The 26,164-nt window shown below is 39.1% G+C and overlaps 1 long non-coding RNA gene across 1 annotated transcript; it reads left to right on the top strand.

Moving 5' to 3' along the window:
- The first annotated feature begins 254 nt into the window (after positions 1–254).
- On the top strand, positions 255–25,173 carry LOC146696730 (uncharacterized). Its single transcript, XR_014923115.1, has 4 exons — positions 255–385; positions 13,263–13,322; positions 14,081–14,166; positions 25,095–25,173. It is a non-coding gene; the product is annotated as an uncharacterized LOC146696730 (long non-coding RNA).
- The last annotated feature ends 991 nt before the right edge of the window (positions 25,174–26,164 follow it).

Raw genomic sequence — 26,164 nt, 5'->3', positions numbered from 1 at the left:
TTTAGTTATGAATTAATCACAAATTATTAGGAACTAATACAATTATTAGAAGTATTTTCAAACTGAAGCTAGAAAACTTGTTCATGCTCTCCAGCTAGCTCCCCAGCAGCTATATGGAGACCAGTCCAGAGACTTTATTAACTGTAATCTGCTGTTTCTTTCGACTAAATTATACATGATTCATTTTATTTTTAATATTTTTTTCTTTCTTTACTTTTCAGTTTCTTCTGATTCCCACAGATTCAAAACATGGATTGATATTATGGCTGTATTATTCTGAGACTCACCCATAGAGGAGACGGTTTTACAGGAGTGAGGATTACAGTGAGACGACTGGGCTATCATGTGAGGCAGCGGCAAATGGTTTACATGGCTCACAGGTCAGGTAGGAGGGCCCCTTAGCAGAATATTGCTTAGGCCCCCAGGAGGGTCAGGACCAGCTCTGGAACTAGTTAATTCAATCTCTTTTTAAAGAAACTGGCTGCCTGGTGCTGATTTTCAGATTTATTGAGTGTACCACTGGTAGAGTGGTGGGATGGCCACAGGGTAAGGCACTAGAAATTTTCTCATATTTTCTAATCTCGGTGTTGACAGATATACTTCAGTTATACTTATAATGTAGATATATGCATATGACTATACTTTCAGACCATTTTAGTGGAGCTGACTGTGGACAGAAATTCAGTGAAATGATGCAGGACAGCATGTAGCAAAAAATACGTTGTATGCAGATGATGGTTTAGAGTAGTACTGTGACTGTTTAAGTAATTATGGATGGTAAGATGTGGGTCTAAGTTATCGATGACTAAATAGCAAAGTCAAGTGAAACTTAACTGAGACTGAAGGAGGTACACATGCAATCGATCCTTACTTGCTGAAGCAGAAAAAGAATAGCACTTTGTTTGGTGATTGTTAAGGTTGTAGAAAGACTTCTGGTCCTATAGAAATATACAGAAAAACAGTTTTCTGTCCTGACTTCTGTAACCAGTTTCCATATTAATGATCAAAGAACTGACCTCACAGCCCATTGTTCATTCAGTGGGCTAGGTTCAGTTACTGTGCGAATGAACCTTTTATAAGGTTGGGGAAACCTGCCTGCCAGCTGAGACTGAAGAAGTCACTTGGATGAGTGACGAAGCGTTTCTCCCACTTAAAACGCTACATCTAGATGAACAGAATCAACCTTTTGGGACCTCTGTAACCACTTTTCTGCTGAGTTTATGGGCTTAATCGCTGGTTTTGGTCATGACAAATAGTAAAATTAAGTCTATTTTGTACATCTTTATCACACCATGTTCCCAAAGGAAGGATTATCTGTGGATGCAGCAGAACTTTTTGAAAGCAAGGAGCAGGTTTAGATGGGCCACAGCTGTGTGGTATTGGTTTCTAAGGCAAACAGAGATTTGCAAGGAAGCAGATGTTATCTGTCCAAGCCGCTGTACGTGATGTCAAGTAGTTTACCTTGTTCAAAAACAGCTATTTGCACATTAAGTGAAACAAAAGTTTACTTGATAAAATAAACTTGGAGAATACTTAATGCAAAAGTACATCTATCTCCTTTAATAAATTAAATTAGTATCTGTAAAAGCACTAAAGGATACTGTAAAAGGATGTGACGCTAGAGAGGATCTCGTCATCATTCTTTATTTTATTCTGGATTTACTGAGACATTGCCTGGAGTTTGGTAAATGTTATTTGCTTTCATCTGATCATGTTTGAACTATTGTAATTGGGTCCCAGTCACAAGTCTATCTCATGCCTCCAACTCATTCAAAACTTAGCTACTATAGCAAGCAAAACCACATCACCCCCAGCCTCACTACACTGCACTGGCTATTTGTCAAATCGAATCAGAATTGATTTTCAACTTTTATTCATTAATTCTAAAGCCTTAATAGATTTGCTTGTACCTACATTATAGATTTAGTCATGGCTAATGAATGAAGGTGATGCCTGCGCTCCACAGGTCAGAAGCTCATAATTGTTCCCACAGTTTGCTTCATTACAAAAGGAAATCTGGAATTTATTTTTCAATCTTTTAACATAGAAAGGCAAATAAAGATTAACACATATGAAATGTTCCAGTGAACAATCAAGAAGAGAGAAACTGTGTTAAAACTAATTCCAACTTTTGCAAGGCTGCAAATTTTGTAGTCATTCAGATTTATTGTAGGCATCTCTCTGAGCAAAAGGACAGATTTTCCTGATGAATGGCTAATGTCCAGTTTTTCACTTGGTTTCACTTGGAGGTGAGTCTTGGGCCATTCTGGTAGAACGTTTGTTGTAAAATGAAGTTTTTTCTCTGAATAATCACTTATTTCAGTGAATAATTTGGTTCTTCACAATTGGAATAGCATGGAAATATTAGATCCGAAGCAGAATTAATGAAACTGAATAAATGAAATTAATTAAATGAGTCAACACTCATTTTTAAATAACCATCTAATCTGTTCAAAGCAGTAATACCAGAACAGACACGTTGGTTGTTTTCTCAAGAGCTCTAGATGTTGAACCTACGAGACCAAATTTGTACCGCAGAATTTGAATTTTAATGGAATCATGAAGAGATTATGTAAAAATAAATCACAGAACCAGTAACATTACCAAAGCAAAAACCTCATCTGCTGTAGTGTGTTTCATAAGTTTGGTCTGCAGACAGATCTTTTACTCTAAAAATTGACTGGATTCTGTGCCAGTCCTCCATCTGACTTCCTGACCTTCTCATATACTATCTCATGTACATCTTATTCCCTTTGTAAAAAAAAAGGCTTAATTTTAAGGGATGATTCCTTGGAAGCGTTGCTCAAGTGATCATGTTGGAACCAGTGATTTTTCCACAGCAGATGTGAATAATCTGGCTTTGACAAAAACTCCATGTTGACACATTCTTTAGTTTATCGCACAAATAATTTCTGCAAGGAATAGAGGGGGAAAATTGTTAACCTTGATCAACATTATCCATGAATCTCCTAGTCCCCTAAAACAGAAACATTGGTAATGCTTCTGACCCTGTTCGAGTTTGGATGAGCTGAAACAGAACTGTTTGGAAACAAATACCAAGAAACCCATCAGTCATCAGTCACAGTAAATAAAACTAAAGGTGTAAAGCCTAAAGGTGTAGACTCACATACCTTTATTAGAAGAGTCTTAATCTCAGTAACAGTTTAACTCTATTGTCTGTTCAGACAAACAAGAAACTACTTACATTCTTATTCAGCTATTTTTTTTGCCTTGAAATAAATACATATTCTTACTTGTCTGCCATCGTCTGATAGGACGGTGGTGGTAATACACCTACAGACTGTTTGCCAACCAGTATTGAAAAACAAAATTAGAAAAAGGTTTTAATAATAACCGGGCACTGGGCTGCTAAAATGTAGAGTGGTAAAGTTCAGATGTCTCCATGCAAACATGAAAACCATGCAAGTGCCAAGAACTACCTGCATAGGAGAAATTTAGTAAAACTACAAATTAAAATGAAGCCAGGGCAAAGCTAGCAAGTTGTAAGTTTACATTTGACTGAAGTTCAGATTTTTTTAAACAGAAGCAACTTTTATGTAACATTTTAATCTAGATAAACAACCTTTTTGAGATTTTCTATTTTAGACTGAGCCGTTAGTGATGGAGTTTATTCATTTGCTATTTTAAGCAATTTGTTCCAAATGTTGTTAGTTACCCGTCATAGCAGTCTGTAGTACAGCAGACTGCATTTCCACACCCAGCCCACCTTCAGTACCACATAAGCTTCCTAATTGTCACGCCACTTCCCATTACACATGTCATTCCTCATGCCATGCTCCCATGCCCATGTGCTGCACACAAGGAAGGGAACGTGAAGCAAGGGCAAGTGTTTATATTGGTGTCACTCAAACTTTAGCCATTAAAAAAATAAAATAAAAATAATTTGATGAACTATTCTTCCTCACCAGACTAAAAACATAAAGAAAATCTCTGGAGAAACGAGCAAACATTGTAAATAATCATTTTAATGATAATAATTTTATCACTCTATCCACTCTCTGTTTAATAAAGCAAGTATTTGTCTGTCCAGATGCATTAAAAATGTTATTTTTAAGTTACAGTTTGCGGTATTCTAGCCATGTTAGTATAAGTGTCCTTATATTTTATAAAGGAGGGTGTTGTCATTTTAATGCAACTTCACAAACAGCAAAATTGCCAACGTTACTCAGAGAAGAAAACTATAATCACTGTGAGTTTTCATGCAGCCTCTGGGCAGGAACATCTGGAAAAAGCAGTGTTAAGTACACGAGGAATGCATTAGAACAGCTTGATATTACACAGCTTTTGTTCTGTCTCATTACCTCAGCAAATGTAATCTAGGACTGAGAAAAATATTCTTCTGAGCACATCACATAGTATTTCCCAGGTACACTCTTTCCTTTTTTAGAGCTGTTGCACCTGACAACTCCTCCACCCCAACCTGCCACCATTTGAACAAAAGCAGAAACTATATTTAGCGACTGAGTCAGGGAGCTGAGGCCACATGGTTGACTGGTCCTAAGGTGAAGGCTTTGTCCAGGGGAGTAGGGAGGAGGAACCTGAAGCATTTGAAGCAAATGAGACAGTTTCACAGTAGTGATGATCTCACTCCCTGCATGGCAGGTCTTGTGGAGCGACCTGTGATGGTGTTGCTGAGAGGCTGGCCTGAAGCCACTGTAGGAGGAGGGCTGTGCACTGAAATGTGGGGGCAGAAATTCATACAGGCACACATGACACACATTAATCACCGTGAGAAGGAAAGGGAGAGTGAGAAATAATAGAATTCCTCAAACCTTTTTATTTCCACGAGCCATTTTCAATATCCTTCATGGGAAACATACAGTGGGGAGGGGGGCATTTAACCTGACCAACAAGTCAGCATCCTAAATCATTTTCACAATGTGTATTTGTGCGCGCGTGCTTCTGCTTTGGTTTAATGCAACAATTGTTTTCTAGCAGCTTCGAAACTAGTGAGACAGTTTAATGAAAAAAAGAGCAGTTAACAGCGACAGTTACAATTATAACAGCGCCTGTTTAATTCAAGCTCGTTCAGTAATAACTGACAAACATTAGAAAATAATGAACAGTAGGAGTTTACTGGCTTTTTTCAGGGGGATAAAATCTTAAATTGGATGGGAGCAAACTGATCATTTTATCTTGCAGATTTTCTTGTTTTTAAAAACTTCTGAACTTATGTTAAACAGCTGCTAATGATTATTTCAGAAATCCAGCTCTTTAATTTGGCTTTTGGAAAAGTTATGTGATTTGTTCTTACTGCTTTCATGAGCACTGCTTTAGCTGCAGAAGGCAGTTCCTTAAAGTGCAAACTGCAATACTTAGCATCAAATAGCAGATGGGTGAAGTTGGCACCTAGCTACTAAGCGTAACAGAAAAATGCTACACGTATTCACAATGTGTTTACATGAAATGACTTAACAGTAACAAGTCCTCCAATCACAGTTCCAGAAATCTGCAGCTATAGTTTACATCAAAGGTAAAGCTCTTTAGCTCACACTTAAAAACAAATGTACTGGACCATTACCCAATGTAAGGTTTATGCCACAGCTGAGCTAAATAAACCTAAATAAGTAATAATTACCACAATCCTTGTTTCTGTAATGGTTAATCCACCTGCATGCACAAACTGTTTAATCAGAGTTATATCACTGATGCTAAAAAACACAGGGTTTGTCAAAAAGAATCATCAGATTTAAAATTACTATACTATTTAAAAAAAAAAGGGCATTGGAGTTTGCATCACATTTAAAAATAAATGGCTGATTTGGCCATATAAAAAAATAAAACTGAAATGAATATAATGTTTTACAATAAAAACTTACAATGTTCACGAGTGCTCAGTGTGTCCCCCTCTGGACACGTGGCATATGTCTACACTTGTCCCATAGTTTTTCAAGCATGTCTTGAGTCACTGCAGCCACTGTTGTTGCTATGCTACGATTTTAACAACCTTGTATTTACTGTATTAAAGATGAATTTTCAAATTTACTGTTTTGCAAAAAATGAACGAAAAAAATAGTAAAGCACACCTTTACTATTGTAATTTGAAATGACAGTTATTTACTTGTATTCTTGATCAGAAAAATCAGTTTTAGTGGTTGAATGTTATGCTTGATCGTATAGGTTCTCAGTCATCCAGGTTATAGTAATCTAAGGCGCTTGGAAGCAAAAGCAACAGGACTTCTTTAGTTAAGTTACTTTAGTTATTGTTAAATTAATACTTTTACTTCAGAGAAACACTACGTAGGCTACTTTTGTCCTTACATTTGACTTATGCTGTGTCACTACTATTGCACTATAATGCTGCTACTGCTGGCACCTTGGATCAGTAGATTCACACTTCAGATTAGGAAGTGTGTCATCAGTGACTGCAGCTCATTTGAAAAGACGGATGGAAAATGCCCTTTATTTACTCAGAGCTACGGATTCTGCCGCCTGCAAGCATCAATAAAACATTCAATTTTTCTTTTTTGTCACAAATATTTTTATTGCAAATTCTCTTAAAATATTGCAATATCATTTAAATGCTATATCGCCCATTCCAATTTTCCATAAACTGTGTTGTTTAAGTTGCTTTCAAGGTGCCAAAAAGTCTACTTATTTTTCATCTTGTGAAAAAAATGATTATTGTCAGTTACTGCACGTCTTTTTCCATTTTTATCATTATAATTTACCATGTAAGTTCTATAGCAGTGGTTTATTTACCAAAAAATACCAAAGAGTTAACATTCAGTTTAAAACAAGCCAGTCTGAAATCATCATAATGCATGATGAGAACTGTTAACTTATATTTTGTCTTTTTCATTTTTGTGCATATCAATAAGTCATGTGACTATGGTAAAGATTCTCACCTTAGGAAGGATTCTTAGTATCTGTAAAATTATGATTTTATTCAAACAAAAGAGAGAAATCTATAAGTAATTTGTCAGAAACTGAAAGGTTATATTGGCTTTATATTTCTTATGTCTGTAAGACTGCAGACATTTAAAGAGAGGAGATTATCATCAGTAATGTTAGTTTGGTTTAGCATCTTAGAACATCCTCAGGGTTTCACATCTTTTGTGTAAAGCGTGTTGATTTAAGCTTTTCATTACATACAGTAATGCTTAAACATGACGGATCATTTGAATACCCTGCAGCTGGTGATAAACTTTTTTTCTGTCTGAAACATGGTTCATAAAACAAATTGTTATTATGAAAGACATAAAGACATTTTGCGAGCAGCAGGTAGACTGTGAATCCAGAGATAGCTGAAAAGGACATGTTGTGTGCAGAACCTTTCCTGTGCTTCTTCCTCTTTTATGGTTTGACCTTTCTCTTAATTGGCTGCCATGTCTTTACGCTAAGATTCTGTTGGTCTCCTAGCCAATTTTTTCTCTTTTTTTCCTCAGCTAAAGCGTCTCCTTATGACCTATAAATTGGAAGTACTTTAACCTTTCCTGAGTGTTCACTTTATAGTGCTCGCTTTATTCTTTTATTATGCAGATGAGATGATTTTTTTCCCCCTGAGATTTGAAATTCCCACTTATGTCAGCCACACCTGTTGTCTATTATTTTTATTTTTTATTTTTTAACATTTTATTGTGAAATCACGTTTTAAAGACTGCACTCATAGCAAAATATATGTAAATCCATTAGCAGGTATTCACTTGAGTGTAAAGAAATACATTCAAATTCATTTTTCCAGATTGCTCAAAGATTATATTATTGTCAACAATTTCTAGCTTAACTAAACGTATACTATCCCTCACAAAATAATCATGGCATCTTATTTTGAATGTATTATCCAGTTTTGGATCAAAACCATTACATGTGCATGAATCAACCGTCTATTAGGCTAAACAAGGTTCATAATATATCTGTGAGAGTGTATGTGTGCACTCATAGTGTAATATACTTGATGTATTGATATGTTTATTTCAATTTATTTCAAGACCTCATCCTGTGGCTCTGACCCTGAAATCAATACCTTCATTTATGGTCCACCACCTTCAATCAATTGTGCCCCTGTCTCCTCCCCACAATGCACTGCCTGTGACTGGACACATGTAAGCAGAGCTCCAGCTCTCTGTCTCTCTCTTTTCTTGCCCTCTGTGTCGCTTTGCTGTGGGAGGTAACTGGGCACTCGAGTCTTAGATTGGCTACTGGTCACCATCCTACAGCTTTCACTTTGGTCTTGTGACCCCCTTTCATTGGTGTCCTCCCCCAGCTTTCACCTTCCTGCTCATGCCCGCGACAAGCAGCTATATGGCTGAGCTTCATGAAAAACAAAGTGCACAGCTGGAGGAGGAGAAACGAGAGAAGCACGTGCAAAACAAATGCAAAGGCTGCCTAGTTCTGTCATGAACCTCTTCTCTCTAACCGCTGAGCTTTTTCGTCTCACTGTTTCTGGCGCTATCAGCAGAAATGCATAATCTTATTCCTTTGAAATATTGATGCTGTGTACATGGAGATATGGTGTGCCATCCTTTTGACCACAATTCAAAATTCTATAAGCAGTGCTGTTAGGACCATCGCCGCAATTTAGGCGAGGTCACCTCCTTTTAGAACAGCATAAGGTCGAAGAAAGCCAGGAGGTTTTATTCTTCTTAAAAAGCATGCATGAGCTGGTAGTATTGCTCAAACAGCCCTTTGCCTTCTCTGGATTTATTAGCCAATTTCCACTACCATTGTCTTTCACTTCAATCTCAGAAGTGAGGGTGCAGCGGGCAGAATATAGGGCTGCAATCATCCAAGTGTGTGGCGACAAAACCTCCAGCGCTTGCACCTGGAACTCAATAGATATTCATGAACATTCTCGTATTTAGAGAAGGAAATAACTTAATACCGACAGTGTCGATGGAATAATAGCCATTTCCTGCCTGACTTGCAGCCCCTCAGAAAATGAGATTGCGCTGGCCGTCATTTTTCTTGTCTGCTGGGTGTTTCCACGCTGAAGTCTATGGCCGCCGCTATGCTCCCTGCATTGGCAATGAGGTACAGATAGAGAGAGGGCGAAGAAAGAGCGAGGATGAGTGAGAGAAAGGGTGACTTTAACAGTAAACAGAGGATTTGTTGTCAGATTCACAGTGAATAAAAATGAAGGTTAAAGAGAAAATAAAAACATAAAATGTAGCAGAATCATAATATGTATAATTTTGTGAAACACTAGTACGGTGTATCACATCCCACCCCGGTTTCCTGTGGTAAAAGACCTTCTAGGCTTTAGTGTAAACAGGAGAAAACCTGATCCAGCCCAGAGAGTGCCGTTCCCTCCGTGAGCCAAGGCAAATATTGCATTCGAACCATGATTAAGATTGATTACTTCTGTAAGAGATGGGGAAACGAGCATATACACTAAGGGAAAGAGACAGAAAAAAAAGGAGAGTGAGAAAAAGAAGATAGAAGAGGAAGCTGAGTGACATGAATGGATGCCTGACCTGAGAGACAAAGGAATCTCTCCAACTATTCCCTACCATTACTTGGCCTGTCACGTTACCCCCACCACTGCTCTTATAAATTAACCAGCTCACAGAGGACTTCAATTCTGCAATCCTCTCTCTCTCCTACACAATTAGGTTTCTCTCTTTGTAAGCTTTCCCCGACTCTTTCTTTTACCAAGGCCTTCATCAGCATGGACATACATCACAATTTTCCCTTTCTTACCATTTTTCAGTCCTTTATCCTCTCCATTCATCATGGTTTTTGTGAAGCAAGGGTTATAAATACTAGGACAATCAAAAATCTTCCACAAACATAAATTTGGACCTATAAGAAGCAAACACAGGCACAATTTTCTCACCAAGCGATGCATACAATGCCAAAACATATCTTTAGTAAGTTCAACAAAGTTTTTCATGTTAAATTGTAGCTTATACTGAAAGCTCAAGGGCTATTTCTGAATATAAGCCACTCAAATACTCAAAGTTAATAAATTAAAGGTAGAGTGTGTAACATCTCATCACTAAATGTCAGTAGATTGCAGTCAGCTGAATTCTGTGTTCTTACCACTCCCAATTCAAGTACGTAATCCTAGCTACGTTGGCCGCTGTAGGGCAAACAACTGTGTCTGCTGTTCATCTTTGTAGGTTGTCATCCATTGTTTATCTCAGCTGTCAATATGTGTCCATGCCTATTTACTCTCGAGGAGGCAGTAAAACTTCGTGAAAGGAGCCCGATATGAGTCGGTGAGTCAGTGAGGCTATCTTCTGTCCGATGACAGTGAAACTAAGGCGAGCTGTTGAGGATATCCTAAACTTTTTGCTCAGGAAGCATTGCAGTTTGTAAAATATTACAACATTTCTTTGACGTGGATCTAACATTGTTGGACTCAATAAACTCATACGATGTGAGAATATAATCACACTGTTCATCAGAGGGAAAGTGTGTCAGCTGCCCAGAGACAATATTGGGGATAAAAAAGCACTTTTATGCATGTTTTCATGTGTTAGAGCCCTGACTTCAGTTCAGGACATAAGTCTTGAGGTGAGGAGAAAGAGAATGAGGTGGAAATGATGAAGGAGGAAGAGCAGCGCTGGAGGAGGAAAAAGGCATCATGAGAAAGAAATTATGAAAATATGCATGTTGAAATCTTAAATAGTGATATGTAGTTTGAAAGAGCTATTTGTGATCTTTAAATTAAAGAGAACTTGTATGTGGCCGGCCTCTAGCCACATACCTAAAATGCAGTTAGGTGGATGTCATACTAGCCACTGCTTTCAAGATGGCGGTCGACGTGGAGGCTTTTTTTTACGTTTAATGGATTAATTCTAACTTTATGATAACACAGCAAGTTGTTAGAAGACATATTTACACATTTATCGATGTATATTTATGAATCCAAAATATTTTTTCAATTATACAACCTAAAAGATTCTTTACTATAGATTTGAGAACTGAAAAAACCAACTACACTAGCAAATATTTGGACCTCCTGAAAGAGTTATTTGATTATTGTTGATTAAAATAAATGTCTTTACAGAACAAGTTACTGTAAAAAAATTACAGTTCCAATTTACTCATTTCTGTTGTCTTAATGCAAATGTATGTGTCTGAAGTCATCGTGTGTGGAGTAAAGGGTGAGAAACCCATCATTATCATTATTAATCGTAGATAGAGTGTAAGTATTATCAAGAAAGGCAAGAGGACATCTAATGAAAACAAAGACCAAGCGATTCCTGTTTTTAGCTTTCATCTGATTTTGTCTGTTTATAATGTCCAGAAATAAAGTGTTTGGAAAGTTCCAGGTTTTCAGTAGTCTGTGGATATTAGCTAAAATATTATGGGTGTTGCCTTACACCAAGCAATTCTGTGTTTAAAATATGCTGCAAAACTGTACTTGTGACAGGATTAACGTTAGCAAACATTTTGACTGACTGTAGTTCTTACAGTTTCTCAACTCTGTAACCACTGCATGCTTAGGATCCTTTCACAGTGTCATTGCATTGTGTTTTTTTTTAGCTATTCATTCATTACTGTCCATAATATATTCTATTGTTTGGTTGTAATGCATATCTTCAGATTAGAGCACTTGTTTGCAAAACCCAATTATCCGTTTTCTCACCTCTGCCATGCCCCCAAGCTCAAGTATACTCTTTGTAACAAAAAAAAAAAACTTTGACCATAACCTGTTTTTCTAATTCATACTTGAAATAAGTATGTGGCCAACTGTCTTCTTTTCTTGACAGTGATTACCTAAAAAAATCCTATTGATTCCACCATTTAAAAAAAAGAAAATTATTTTCATACTTACTTCATTTATTTGTTTTCTTCACATTGCAGCTTCATATGCTTTTGTCTTCTGCTCGAGGCTGCACTGAAAAACGTACACTTTTTGTAGTTGTTACGTAAGGCCCAAAATGGCCTCCGTACAAGAAAGTAGTAGCTCTAATATTGACCAGTAACGAACCACCACACGCACACTGTAATGGGTTACACAAGATTTATTTGTTCTTTCTCCGGGTAAAACTACTGGCTGAAGACACAATTCTGGCCAGGAATCCAAGGCCCAAAGCCACCGCGGTCAGGGTTGTTAGCCTTTTCAGGCCTGACTTCGTTCGAGGCTGGGTCTCCACATCACATCCTGGGAGCTGGAACTTCCCCAAAACTGGTCCAGTTTCCTTGTCAGGGGCACAGAGAGTCTCCAGTCCAGTGTTTGTTTTCCTGCCTTCCAGCACATCCACTCACATCCCAATAAGAATGAGTCCTCCCTCCAACATCCTCAGTTTATTTTAAAAGCAAAACCAGGCCAGGTTAAAAATCTTTTCCATTAAAATGTGCACACTTCATCCTGGATCTTCGAGGCTTCCCTGCTTCACCAGTGTCCTACTAAAAAACAACGACAACCCCTACTTCCTGTTTCCTCTCCCCTTTATAGAGAAGGGCTCCAATCCTCCCCAATCAGCTGCTCCCTGTATTCAACTCCAAATAGCTGGCAGCTGGACTAGGGTAGAATCTCCACTCCCACATGGGTGTGGCCCACACCTCACATCAAACACAAAAAAAAAACACCAAAGCATGCAATTAATACAAAACAAAATCTAAAGAAATGCCAACCCAAAAGCTTAGTGGGGGATTCTCTCCATCCTTTTCCACCATGCTATACTCTGTAACACAGTAGTACAGTCACTAAAGACCTACCTTCACCTTTAGGACAACTTTAATCTCTTTTCATTATTTATTTTAAACCCTTTTCCCAGTTGGTCCAGACAAGGTGCACTGTGACTGCATGAGCTTTGGCCATTTCTGTGTGCCTCTCTGCTGGGTACATAGAGAATAATCTGGAGAGGAAAGTCCTGCTATTTGTGGCTACATTGAAAGGTACCGCTTAGTCTGTGTATGTGCATGCACATGTGTGTGTGCGTGTGTTGTTACTTTTTGTGCAGTAATAAAATAAGTTTGCACTGTAGGAGTAATTGCTTTTTTAGAGTTCAGAACAACAATAAAGAACATATGGACAGTGAATGAGTGTGCGTTAGAGGTGGCAGTCGTATCTAGGGAGTCAGGGGTTGTGAAGGAAGTGTGTTTAAATAAATTTGATCTTCGAGGCCTTTGAGACAGGACTGCTGTGAGCTCGCCGTGCGTACAGACAGTCTGAGCAGATTGCACCACTGTTTTGTATTCCAAATTAATTGGCCTCTGAAGATTGCCCGCCGCCCCTCACTGCACTATGATGCTCATTTTCCTCCCTTCAATTAAACGTGTGTACCCCACATGCAGCCCTCTTACCTTGTTTCCAATGACTTCTCTCTCCCCTTGTTACCAAGAACAAACTGGATCATCACATCTGAGCTCAGCACCAGTGTGGGGAAAAGGACAATGTAAAAGTAAGAAGCTCAAGAACTTATACAGTCTATTAGATTATGCAGTGATTGTCACTAACTGTAAACAAATGATAAAGCGGTTTTTGCCTTTTGAAAAGAAATAGCTTGCCTGTTAATAAATGAATTCATATATGTTACTTACCCCTGCCATTGCTCTTTACTATTAGTATTAAACCCCCCAGTGATCCTTTACACAAGGGAACTTATCTTCTTTATGATCAACAGAGGTACTGCCTTAAAAAAAATCAATCCCACAGCTGCTGTATTGAAGTGTCACTGAAAACACTAGAGTGTATAAATCCCCTGCCTAATTAATCTCATAAAAGTATCCAACAATGAACTGACCGGTTGTGTTCTGACATTACCAAGAATTTTTTTTTTTTAATGAAACTGGGATCTTCCATTAGTTGGAACTGTCAGACTTACAAATGCCACAGAGAGAGGCTGATGAAACAGCAAACTGTTGAATGACAGAACATTTAGCTGGGCTTTAGGCCTGGTTTCTGGATCTTTATACAGGGTTTAATGAAATGAAAGAAAATGACATTATAATCTGTATATGATTCAGCCAGTCTTTAATTTTACTAACATGTTCATATCATTACATGCATAAACAAATTATGCAACTAATGTAAATATTATCTTTATTAAAATGTTATTCATTTTTGGTCCTTTGGTATGTATTATTTAAGTAGAAAGTAGTAGTTTGGTAAATGCATGTTTTTAGATGTATTAATTGTATTTTACAAAATACTACTCAGGGATCAGCGATTGTTCCCGATGGCCATCAAAAGAATGCAGCTTTGGAGCACTTTACAGCACAGATGTTAATAAGGAATTTTAAGTGGTAAGTAATTCTCCTTTTTCGTTAAAGTGTTAAAAATGTTAACATAGATGTGTTATTATAGATGTTAGCACACATTAACGTTAGCATACTATTAGCAGTTACTTAAAAACGTCATAAAAATAGACAGTTAAAGCAACAGTATTGTTGCATCAATCACAAAAAATAAGATTGCAATGATATTTTAACAGATATTCGTGAGCTGCTTTATGTGTATAACAGCTGTTATAAGCAATGGTGCAAAGATTCAGTTACTCAGCGTCAGCAGAAAATTGTCCTAACTGCTTATTTTCTGACAACATACACAGGACATATAAACATGTTTTGAACAAGGTTGTAACTGAAAGACAAAATCACCATCATGTTCCACAGTAATAAGTTAATGAACATTAAATATCTCAAACAGAGAAATCATTGCTGTTGAGGCTTTAGGCAACAATGTGTTCGGATGGATCTGAGAAGTTGCAATGTCCAGCAAAGAACCAATAATCATGTTGTTAGTAAGTGTACAGGTTGGTGTCAGAACCCGCGCCCTGGCATGCAGAGAAGAAAATACCCACAAGCACCAGACTGTGATAAGCAGGGGGGCAGTTTACAGCTCCACCTGCAATGCACACAAGAGCATGCTACTTATCCGGTCGTTAAGTCTGATGTCACTAGCCGTGTCTGGGCCTAAACTCCGCTGCAGGTCCATATATCAAATGATCACTATGGCAGAGAGTTGAAAAACTGTCTAAAGTCTTTCATCTTTAATAAAATGATCAGCGTTCTGCTCTACCAGGTGTAACAATTGAGTTTAACACCCAGGCATCCATGAAAACGGAATTTATGACATTTAATGGAGTTAGAAGTTAGCAGGACGTTAGCTCGCTAGCTTCTATCTAAATACAATATAGCATGTCCTGACTGCGGGGTTTTGGAAACAAATTAAAACGTACAGCTCTGTTATCACTTCCAACGTAAATGAAGACAGAAAACTAAACAGCAGTGACGTTTGTAGGGTTACTGAAGTTTGGCTAGCTTGTATATAATGATGACCGCTAGCGACACAGCTATGTTAGCATAATATAAACAGGCTAACTTTTTTTCCACTCGATAAAAGTTAACGTGAGTGTTCTCGGTGGTCAGGAACAAATGTAATCGCATGGCAGGATGCTGTAAAAGGACCAAACTTCAGCCAGGAGAACAACTGAAATAATCCATCCACAATACGAGGTTAGTCATTAATATACTGCTGCATGGGCTGGGCTGTAGTTACATCCTAAGGTTTTAAAAACTGAGCTTAAATAAATGATTAGCGGCAATAAAAGCCAAGGGAGGTCAACAGTGATCACTGACTGTTTTAGGAGCTTTTTGAGATTAAATAGAAGAAAATACAAAACATTAAACATGTTAACAACACAAAAGCCATATTAAACGCAGACTACTTTAGGCCCGGAAGTAGGATTCGTCACGTCATCACTTAACGACCGGATAACTGAAAGCCGTATCTGCTATCCTCACAGCAACAATACCATGAATAAAAATACGCACATGTGAGGTCCTGTGTTTGATCCTTTGTACCACAAACTTATCTGTACAGGCAACAAAGTGGAGAGGTGGTCTGTCTTCAAAGTAAAAATAGTAGAAAAGTTCAACTGACATATTTGTTTATGAGAGTTCAGAAGTTTTGAGGGGATGGGAAAAAAATGTAGGATAAATCTATTTATTGAACAAAGGACAGCAAAACACCACAACAAACATCGGGTGAAAACACTCAAGATCCAAGATATTTCAGTCGGGAGAGATGTGAAAACGTTCTCAGAGGAGAAATGCCCCCGCGGACGACAAATGCCAAAACAACTCTGACAAAGAAAGAAAGGAGGAAAATATGAGTGAACAGAAGGAACAACAATTATTTATGTAAATAATGTGCCATTGCTGCTTATAATTAGTGGGAAAATTAAGCAGAAAAGAAAGAAAAAAAGGGGGGGAAGGGGGGGGGGAAACATCACGCATGTCACCCAACTAATTTTTCTCATGCAAATTAACAATCGAAATTATAAATGGAAATGGTGTTGTTGTGATCGAGAGAGAAAGGGAGAGACCATTGAGAGATGCCCTGCTTTTTCTCTCCCCCCCCCTCTCTTTTCTTCACTCTGTTTGGAATTCATTAGCTGGTGAAGCAAGCACAGGCAGATGTAGTTTGACACAAAGGGTGAAGTCAATAGCAGAAGCAGGAGGAGAGAAGTTAGCATTATTGTTTTGGACAGAATGGCTGTATATAAATACGGCTATTGTATTCCAACCAAGAGGAAAGCTGAACGTTGCAGTGATTTGATAGACGTAAAATAAAATCTCTGCTTCTCATTTGTTATTGTCATGTTGATTATTACACCTTTAACACCTCTTTTGAGCAAATTAAATCTACACACCTGGACTTATATATAAAACAGAAACAAGCCAATTAAGCAGGAGTGTCTTTTTTTTCTTCCTTGATATATTTCTTCTGCTTTGGTCCACCTATACTGGCCCTTAAGAGTCCTATTAGTCCCTGTCCTAACACCCACTGCATCAGTAGGTGCTGATCTGCTGTGCTGAGGTGCTGACACAGTTATCAGACACAAAATCCCTGCCGCTCTCCCAGTGAGAAGCGCTGGTTGCAGGGACTATAAAGGCAGTGTCATTGAGGGTGTGATAACTGTGAGAGTCTGTCTACATGTGTCTCCTGTCGGCTCGTCTCTCCTGTTCCTCCAGCTCACCACCAGCACCTCACACACACACATACAACTGCGACCTGCTTTCTGCCTCCCCTCTGTCATTGGGAAGTGTTTTTAAAAGAAGGAGCTGGGATCAAACGAAGTCGGAAAATGCCTGTCTGGCGTTCATCTGACAGCCCTGCATCCTGAACCCTTTTAAAAGAGGGTGCAGAGGAAAAAAGGGAAAGGAAAATAGGACATATTTTGCACAATTTATGCAGCGTTAATTTTCCAGCCCCCGCGTCGACTGTTTACAGAGTCCTGTGCATCTCAAACCTCCCTCTCTTCTTAACTCCCCCCCATCTTGCTCAAACCACAATCCCTCCTTTACTTTATCCTTCCACCCCTCACTTTTTTGTGGTTTATGTTATTCTGATTTTTTTTTCTTCCAGTCGTCTTTTTTTTTTTCATGCCACTAGTGAGGATGCTCTCCCTTGGGGTGGCTAAATTTACATCTCTCCATATGACAAACACAAACAAAGAAGCAAAATAAATCAAGTGCGAGGAAAAGAGAGAAAGAAAAAAGGGCAAAGAGAAGCTTTGGATGTCAGTCTCAGAACATATATATAAATAACCATCACATTGTTGATAATCTATGAATAGATTATAGTTGTGCAACGCTGCTTGATTTCGTGATGATTGAAATTGAAGCCTCTGTATCAACCAATATTTTGCTTTGTTTTAGTGCAAGTATAGAACCATTATGGCACAAACAGGCGTGAGTCCTCTCATCCTTGTTGCTTAGAGGCTTATGGATGATAACATGTTAAAAATCGAAGCACAAATAGACATGTGGTTGATTTTAAGGCCTACCACTGAGAGACTCAACTGGACAAGAGAGGCCATTACTTGTTATTATTTGTGTGTTTAAACTAGTCTCATAGAGGTCATGAGAACCTAACCTCATCGCCGCTCCCACTCCTCCCAACAACAGCTCTTTTTACTATAAAATTTCACTTATGTAAATTCATACGTCAGAAACAAAGCCCTAAAGAATAAAGTTCCTCCTTTCCTGTTGTCTCTGCGAGTTTTTGCAGTAAGTATGTACATGCATGTACGTACAGGGCTTCAGCAGGATGAGGGATTCATCAACAATGGACTGACACGTGTATTCAGAGGCTGGTGTCTATTTCCTCCTGCTGCTTCTGTGTCTGAGGAGAGATTTGGGTGGAGGCTTCTGTAGAAGGAGGGCGGGGGGTTGATCAGTCTCTTCTCGAACGCGTATGTGTGTGCGTGCATGCGGCAGTGCTTATGACAAGCCGAGGAGCCCTGCTGTGTCTCAGCGCGTCCTCTCTGATACATTATTAATTAGGCAGCGTTTAGAGTAACGAACAGAGCATTTGAGCCCCGTCTCCCACCCGCCCTCGGTGACACGCTCCCTGGGAATCCGCTGTGTGACTGCAGATCAGAGGAAGCGACAATCCGACACTGCATCACCACCTTCCAGGAGTACCAGAGAGCCGGGCTCTCGGGGAGATGGAAGACAGGAAATATCACAGTACTTCCATCGTCTGCTCGCACACATTTTTCGTGGTTTGGAGGGATTTGTCCACTAACAACATGCAAACTTTTTTGTATCAGACTGCAACTAAGAACTTTATCTTAACTACAAAGTATTTAAATATTACAGTGTAGTCAAGCAATTTCTATGTTAAACTCTCTAAGGGTAAGTAAGCATTTTGGAGTATTACTACTCAAGTTCAAGGTTGGGAATCAAATGGACTCCAGCCCATAAGTATTTGGACAGTTGTGCAATATATTATGTTGAAAGCTATATAGTACTACAGTGTATTTTAAACAATCAATACATGACAGACTTAGCTTCAATTCAAGGAGTTTTTACAAAACATTGACATTAACTATTAAGGAATTACAGCCATTTTATACACAGTCCCTTGTTTTCAGAGGTTCAAACTTAATTGGACAATTGACTGACAAGCAGTTTCAGGGCCAGGTGAGACCTGTTCCCTAGTTATTTCACTACAAAAGAAGCAGACATAATATCTAAAGTTGAATCAAAGTGTTGAATTTGTATTTTATAGGTTCTCATGGTAATTTTAAATATGAGATTCAAAGAGATTTCAGTGCAAGTTAAGGAGGGCCTCATTAGGCTAAAAAAATCGAAATAGTGTGAGAGCGAAAACCAAAAACCAGTGTTCAAATCATCTAGTACAAGCTTAAAAATAATGGTTTTAGCAATACCAAAGAGCCCAAAGACCACACAACTAAAATACTAAAAACAACTTCAAAACTAAAAACAACTTCAAAACATCTAACCAAGACAATAACCCTCTTGATGATTACGGTGTATCCCTTTCAAGGTCTACAGTTAAGAAACGCCTTCATGGAAATAGAAATGCAGAGGCTTTACAAGAAAGTGCACTTATTACACTTAAACAAAAGGGTCAGGCTAGACAGTGCTAGAAAACACCTGAAAGAGCTTACATAGTGCTGATAAAAATCTTTAGGTAGATGAAACCAAAATTAACTTGGACCAGAATGATGGGAAGAAAAACTAGAGGGAAGAGAAACAATTCATGATTCAGAATCATATGATGTTGTCTGTCAAACATGGTGGAGACAGTGTTATGTCACGAGCATATATGGCTGCCAGTGGACAATGTAACTTGTGTTTATGAAGTAGTAAGATAAATTTTGAAGTGTACAGGGCTAAACTCTACACTTTCATTTTGGAATTTCTTTCAAATATTAAAAACCGTTCGTGTATTTAAAAATGTTAGTTTGTCCAATTAATTTGGGGCCTCTGAACGAGGAGTACTATGTAGAAAAATGTCTGTAACTCCTGAAAAGTTAATTGAAATATTTTGTAAAACCCCTTAAAGCTGAAATACTGCACTTCAATTACATCTTTATTCTTAAAAGCCACTGTATGGAGTACAGAGGCAAAACTACAAAATATCTGCTATTGTCCAAATACTTAATGCATACAACGGTTTTCTAGTCTTACTGACCACTTAAAATGCAGAAGCATAGAGACAAATTTCACTCATACCTTGATGCAGCACTTTATTCACTTTATTCGTGTCCATGGGAACTTTAAAATAACCAATCAACCTAATGTGCACATCTGTGGCTTGGACACTGGACACTATGTGGAATGACTAGAGATACTAGATATTTTATTTTCCATTAGCTCACTGTGAAAACCCCAACCAGTTGCATGAAGTTTCTTCATGTTTTTCCAGTGTCACCAAGTGCTTGTTCATAGGGGGTCATGTGATTGTTATTTCTAATACTGTAAGGCAGGGGTGCTCACACTTTTTCCGCATGTGAGCTACTTATAAAATGACCAAGTCAAAATGATCTACCCACTACAAAAATCCAAAACATATACTTATTTATAAATATATTGAGGATTCTTTATATCTACAATGTATACATGCATAACCGCAATATCCAATATTTCACAACACAATTAACTATGTAAATTTTTTGTCATTACCTGAGTTTACTCTGATGACTTGCACTGAATTGAATCAGCCAGGGATGCATAGTCCGGACAGTAGCTGCTGACGGCCAGGTTTAAGAGAAAAAACCGAGAGCTAAAAATTGGAGTTAACTCGCTGACTAGCTTGTCAGTTTTACTACACTTCGCGCCGCTGTTTGCGCATGCACAGCGACCTAAGCGTCAGAAAAAATCTGATGTCATCTGACTGGCTTCCCTGTATCAATCAAGTGACGGGATGGATGATAGGCTGGCATCTATTTTTTTAATGCCATGCGATCTACCAATACTACCTTTGCGATCGACTGGTCGATCGCGATCGACGTATTGAGCACCCCTGCTGTAAGGTCTATAACATATAATACAAAGCACCTTGAGGTGGCTGTTGTTGTGAATTGGCACTGTACACCCATCAGACAGAACATTATGACCACTGACAGGTGAAGTAAATAACACTAATTATCTCTTCATCATGGCACCTGTCAGTGGGTGGCTATATTAGGAAGCTATATTTTGTCCGCAAAGTTGATGTGTTAGAAGCAGGAAAAATGAGCAAGGATTTGAGTGAGTTTCATGATGTTAGATGACTGGGCCACAGCATCTCCAAATCTCCAGATCTTGTGAGGTGTTCCCGGTCTGCACTGGTCAATATCTATCAAAAGTGGTCCAGGGAAGGAACAGTGGTGAACCAGTGACAGGGTCCTGGACAGCCAGGGCTCGGTGATGCAAGGCTGTTATACCACACAGGACAGCCACCAGAGAAGACTTTCTGTTCATATTGCTGAGAAAGTTAATGCTGGTTCTGATAGAAAGGTGTCAGGATACAATGCGTTGCAGTTTGTTGCGTATGGGGCTGCATAGCCACAGACCAGTCAGGGTGCCCATGCTGACCCTTGTCCACTGCTGAAAGTCTCAACAAATGAGTATCAGAACTGGACCATGAAGCAATGTAAGTGTCCTTGTCTGAAGAATCACATTTTTTTTTAACTTCGTCTGGGTGGGCAGGTGTGTGCTTACCTGGGGAACAGCTGGCAGCAGAATGCAACAATGGGAAGAAGGCACACTGACAGAGGACAATATTCTGCTGCAGTGTTGGTCAAGTTACTTGAAAAAAGTAACCAGTAACTAATTACTGATTACTTACCCCAAAAAGTAATCCCATTACTTTACTGTTTACTTATTTTCAAAAGTAATTAATTACTTAGTTACTTAGTTACTTTTTAAAAACATGATTTACAACCTGAATAGGTAACAAAGCGATAGATCTTTCAGCCTAATTCTACTTTTTCTGCATAATCCATCATACAAAATCGAAAAGTCTCTTTTTAAAACTTGTTTTATTAGTTTTAATCTTTTAACTTTATGCATGAAGCAAAGAATTTAATTATATGCAACATTCTCTGACTGGAAGAAATTTGTTTAACATTTAAACCTATTTTCTGCACATTCCAGCACATAAAATAAAATATTTTTTGTGTTTACACTCAGTCTTTCAAATAGATGCAAGTGAAACACAGCAGAAAATAAATAAAGTCAAAGACTAGCGGTCCTTTTGCTCTATTTTCACCTGTAAAGCAGGAGTAGGGTAGGCGGAGGTTTACCCTGGTGCAGGTGTGCCGCAGCGGTCAGTTGAAGAATCCGCGAGTTTCTCTGTGGGTTTCCCATTACGTCGTAGCGCACTCGGTGCTTGCTTGGAAGTTTAGGGTTTTCTTCTTTTTCGCTGTAAAAAGACGTTTTCTTCCCACGCACAACGGACACTAATGTTTTTGTCACTTTTTATGGAATCAAACTCAAAGTACGGTCAGTACTTCCACGCTTTAAACGCTGCACGGTCATTCTCTCTCCCCGCTCGATATATTATCCATTGTTGATCTGCACACAGCTGTTGTCACGAACGTCGCACTCGCTTACGTCACTGTCATGAGACATTCTCGCAAAAAAATCACGGTTTTAGTAATGCAGTAACGCAGCGTTCCTACGGGTAAGTAACGGTAATCTAATTACCATTTTTGCAATAGTAATCCCTTACTTTACTCGTTACTTGAAAAAAGTAATCGCTACAAAATACAAACAAAATGAAAATATTCAGTCCGCTTATTGGCCATGTGTCTTGGACAATAACACATCTGGCCAATAGGGCTGGGTATCGTCACTGATTTCTAGAATTGATTCAATTCCGATTCACAAGGTCCCAAATCGATTCGATCCACGATTCGATTTAATTCGATTCGATTCGATTTAAATCTGGGAAATTTTGACAGTCAGAAGTATAATTCAGATCAGAACATTTACATATTTTTGTATCTATAAAAAGGAAGCTGACACTCGCAAGACTTTATCCAAGGTGTGAGCATCACAGCAGATGCCTTTGTGTCAAAGTAGCTGAAGATAAAACACAGAAAAACATGAAGGTGATTTTCCTGGCCTGGGATTTTATAAAAATATTCTGCAGTACATCAAAAACGAAAGAAAATCATTAATTAATGAACATTACCTCTGACGTTACAGCGGTTTTATTAGACACACGGCTAAGCATTTTGCATTTTGAATAATATTAAAAAGTTTAAATTTGTTCAGTATTGAACAGCAGAAATGAGGTTTTCTTTTCGGAAGAATGTAAAAGGGAAAAAAACAGCGGCCGACAGCGCTGTAAACAACAGTAGACTTGTGCGTAACAAGCAAGCGAATAATGAAGAAAGCGAAACTGTTCGAGAGAGAGAGAGAGGGGGGGGGGGAGGGAGGGAGAGAGAGAGAGAGAGAGCTGCGCATCGCAATGGAAGCAAAACAGTAAAAGAGTGAATTCATGACGATGTTTATGTGAAGCGTTTGGATCTTCTTTTGCTGCTGGTTCGGTCAATATTGTTTGGAGAGAGATCAAACTAACAGCTTTAGAATCAGCGCATAAAGGGCGTGAACACAAAGCGCGGACCCGGATCAGCGAGCTGTCGGCTTTCAGCCCCGACTGTGAGAAAGGCGACATCTAACTGATTCTGATCCGCGGGTCGCGCTGTGTGTTTAAGTCTATGTGCAGAATCCCTGTACCTGCTCTCATTTACTGTTTGGTGGTTCTTGAAATTTTGTGAGATGTCACCAGAGATTCTGGCATTTCGGACAAAATAAATTTATATTAAAAAATCGATTCAGGATTTTAATGAATCGATTTTACGTTATCCAAGCCAGAATCGATTTTAATCGATGAATCGATTATAAAAACCCACCCCTACTGGCCAACACATAGTCCTGTGTTCTGGACTAATTCAGAAGATGGAGTTTGCGTCCAGTTCATGGCTAGTTGTTAGCCAGCACAGACCTTTGGCATTAAAATTTGTATAATAATGCAATACATGTACCAATGTATAGTTGTTATTCTCACTGCTTTATATATAATTGATATAATATAATTTCATTATTTTCATACATTTAATTGGTATTTTTTCATTAAAAGGGCTGTGCTTTTTTGTCTAGTAGCAGCAGGATCAACCAAGTAGCAACAATTTCATTACTAAGACTAATTAAAAAAACAACAACGCTGCAGACTATATTAAACATTATTTAGTCAGTGAAAACTTCGGTGGCTTTGCAAGTGTGACAGTGTGTGTATGAAGGTGGAAAGATGGTGGGCGAGTTGTGGCACTTTGAGGATCAACAGCATGTTAATGACTCACAAATCCTCCTCTCTCCTCTCCTCTCCCGATGCTAATGCAAATCAACCTACCAATTCAATTATCACCATCATTTCTATTTGCTCTTAGTTCTCCTTTTGTTTTGCACAATTTTATATTTCAGGTCATACCCCCCCCCCCCCCCCCCCCAAGTGCAAGTATGCATATACTCATCTCTCTCTGCTATTACTGTCTGACTAATTCCACATTTTTCTTCCCCCCTTTATACACACACACACACACACACACACACACACACACACACACACACACACACACACACACACAGATCCACCGCACCTCCTGCCCGTCTGCCCTTCAAATCTTTTGGGTCTGGCTGAGTCTCTGTTGTCTGCCTCATTACTGACTGCTCAGCCATTTGATTCTCTGAAACGGCTGTTGTGCAGCCACGCCGAGACCTTCTCATCCCTATTATTCTCCACCAGACATACAATCACACACACACACACGCACGCACGCACGCACGCACGCACGCACGCACGCACGCACGCACACACACACACACACACGCACGCATGCAAAAGCACAGACCTTTAAAGGCACAAACAGCCTTCCCATGTTTTTTCATGATGCATGCTGTTATCAGCGAATATGTGGAATTTCTGTGTTTCTGTTTGCCTCATGCGGAGTGCCCAGACGCCGGACAGTGTTATAGTGCAGCAGAGCGTGATGGTGACAGCTAAGATTTAGCTTTTATTTTTCCAGGGCTACTCAGCAGAATGTAAAAAGTGCCTCCATAAAGAAGTGTATCTTAGAGCGACTGCGTGTGATTCCACACCACAGTTGGTGATGACACGACCATTCCTCTTGGTGACGGATGCACTGTTGCATCCTCCCAACTCTCTGCCCTGCTCTGTTTATGAATGTTGCTGGCATAGCATAGACACACTGGGGCAAGTCTTTTTCTCCTTCTTTTGAAAGCCGAAATCCACAACAAATAGAGTAAAATAATCAAAGGCGTCAATGCTTTGATCATTAAATATCTTAATAATCCAAACATATGCAAAAACAGCACCTTTAGAAGCTTCTGTATCATTTACCTAGGCATCGTTATCGCAGAAGTCTCAGCTTGGAAATTCCCAGATTGGTTTTCCCTCACAACACGCTGGGCGTCTCATCACGACCACCATCTACCATAATTTCACCAGCAGCAGCAGCAGGTAACACTGAGTAACTGTGTGAATTTGCTGGGGTGTGCTTGAAGAATTGCCAGTCCTTCCTTCCTTTGCTTTCTGATCGATTGGCTGTCATTTTTTCCCGCACCTTGCTTTGTTTTTCTTTTCTGTGATTGAATCAGCATACAAATTAAGCTCAAGTGATTGAGCAGTGAACTACGGGTTTGGAGGCCTCTTGTCTTTCCCGGTGACAGATGTGACCGCAGGAATATTTTATTATTGTCAAACAGTCCACGTGAAATTCTGTTATGAGAGTTAAACAAATGAATCATAACCATCATAGTTAAAGAAAGCATGTGAAAGTAGTTTTGCCTCTACATAAAATATTAATATTTCTACATGCATTATCTGTCTGTGTTCACGCACACTCACGCGTGCACTTGCACACACACACAATTTCACACACGCTTGCACCTGGACACACCTGCATTCAGACTATTCATTATCTAGGCGCCTAGAGCAGTCCAGAGGGGCAAACTGTGTGGCCACTGCAAGCCAAACGTGCTTGGAGGCTGCAGGCCACAGCCAAATGGGCCAAGCACCTGCCCTAGGTGTCAACAGGCCTCCTTGGCCCTGAGTGCCAGGCTTCCTCCTGAAAGAGAGAGGAGATGGAGAGCCAGATAGAGAGCCATCTCATTACCTACTCCCTGGGGCTGCAACTAAGCAGGGGATGGAGAGTGTGAGGACCATGTCACCTCTGTGGACGGCCCTCATGAACTGTGGTTAATTGAAATCTGATATATCTGAGTCCCTACTTGGCACACTACCAGTCAAACAGCAGGCTGAGCTTCATCCTGCCAAGTGAGGCTAAAAAAAATGGAAAGAGCACCATCTTTCATTTTTTTCTCCACATCTTTCCCAGGTCCAGTCATGCAATCCACAGAGTTATTGATTTGTTTGTGAGCTGTAAACATGGTCCATCATTGACACTGCTCTAGG

Source organism: Copadichromis virginalis, linkage group LG12 (genome assembly GCF_057382275.1).
Source record: "Copadichromis virginalis isolate Kocher_CV1m ecotype Utaka linkage group LG12, C_Virginalis_male_GT1.1, whole genome shotgun sequence".
Taxonomy (NCBI): domain Eukaryota; kingdom Metazoa; phylum Chordata; class Actinopteri; order Cichliformes; family Cichlidae; genus Copadichromis; species Copadichromis virginalis.
Note: the sequence above shows the minus strand (reverse complement) of the source record. Positions and strands in the feature narration are given on the sequence as shown.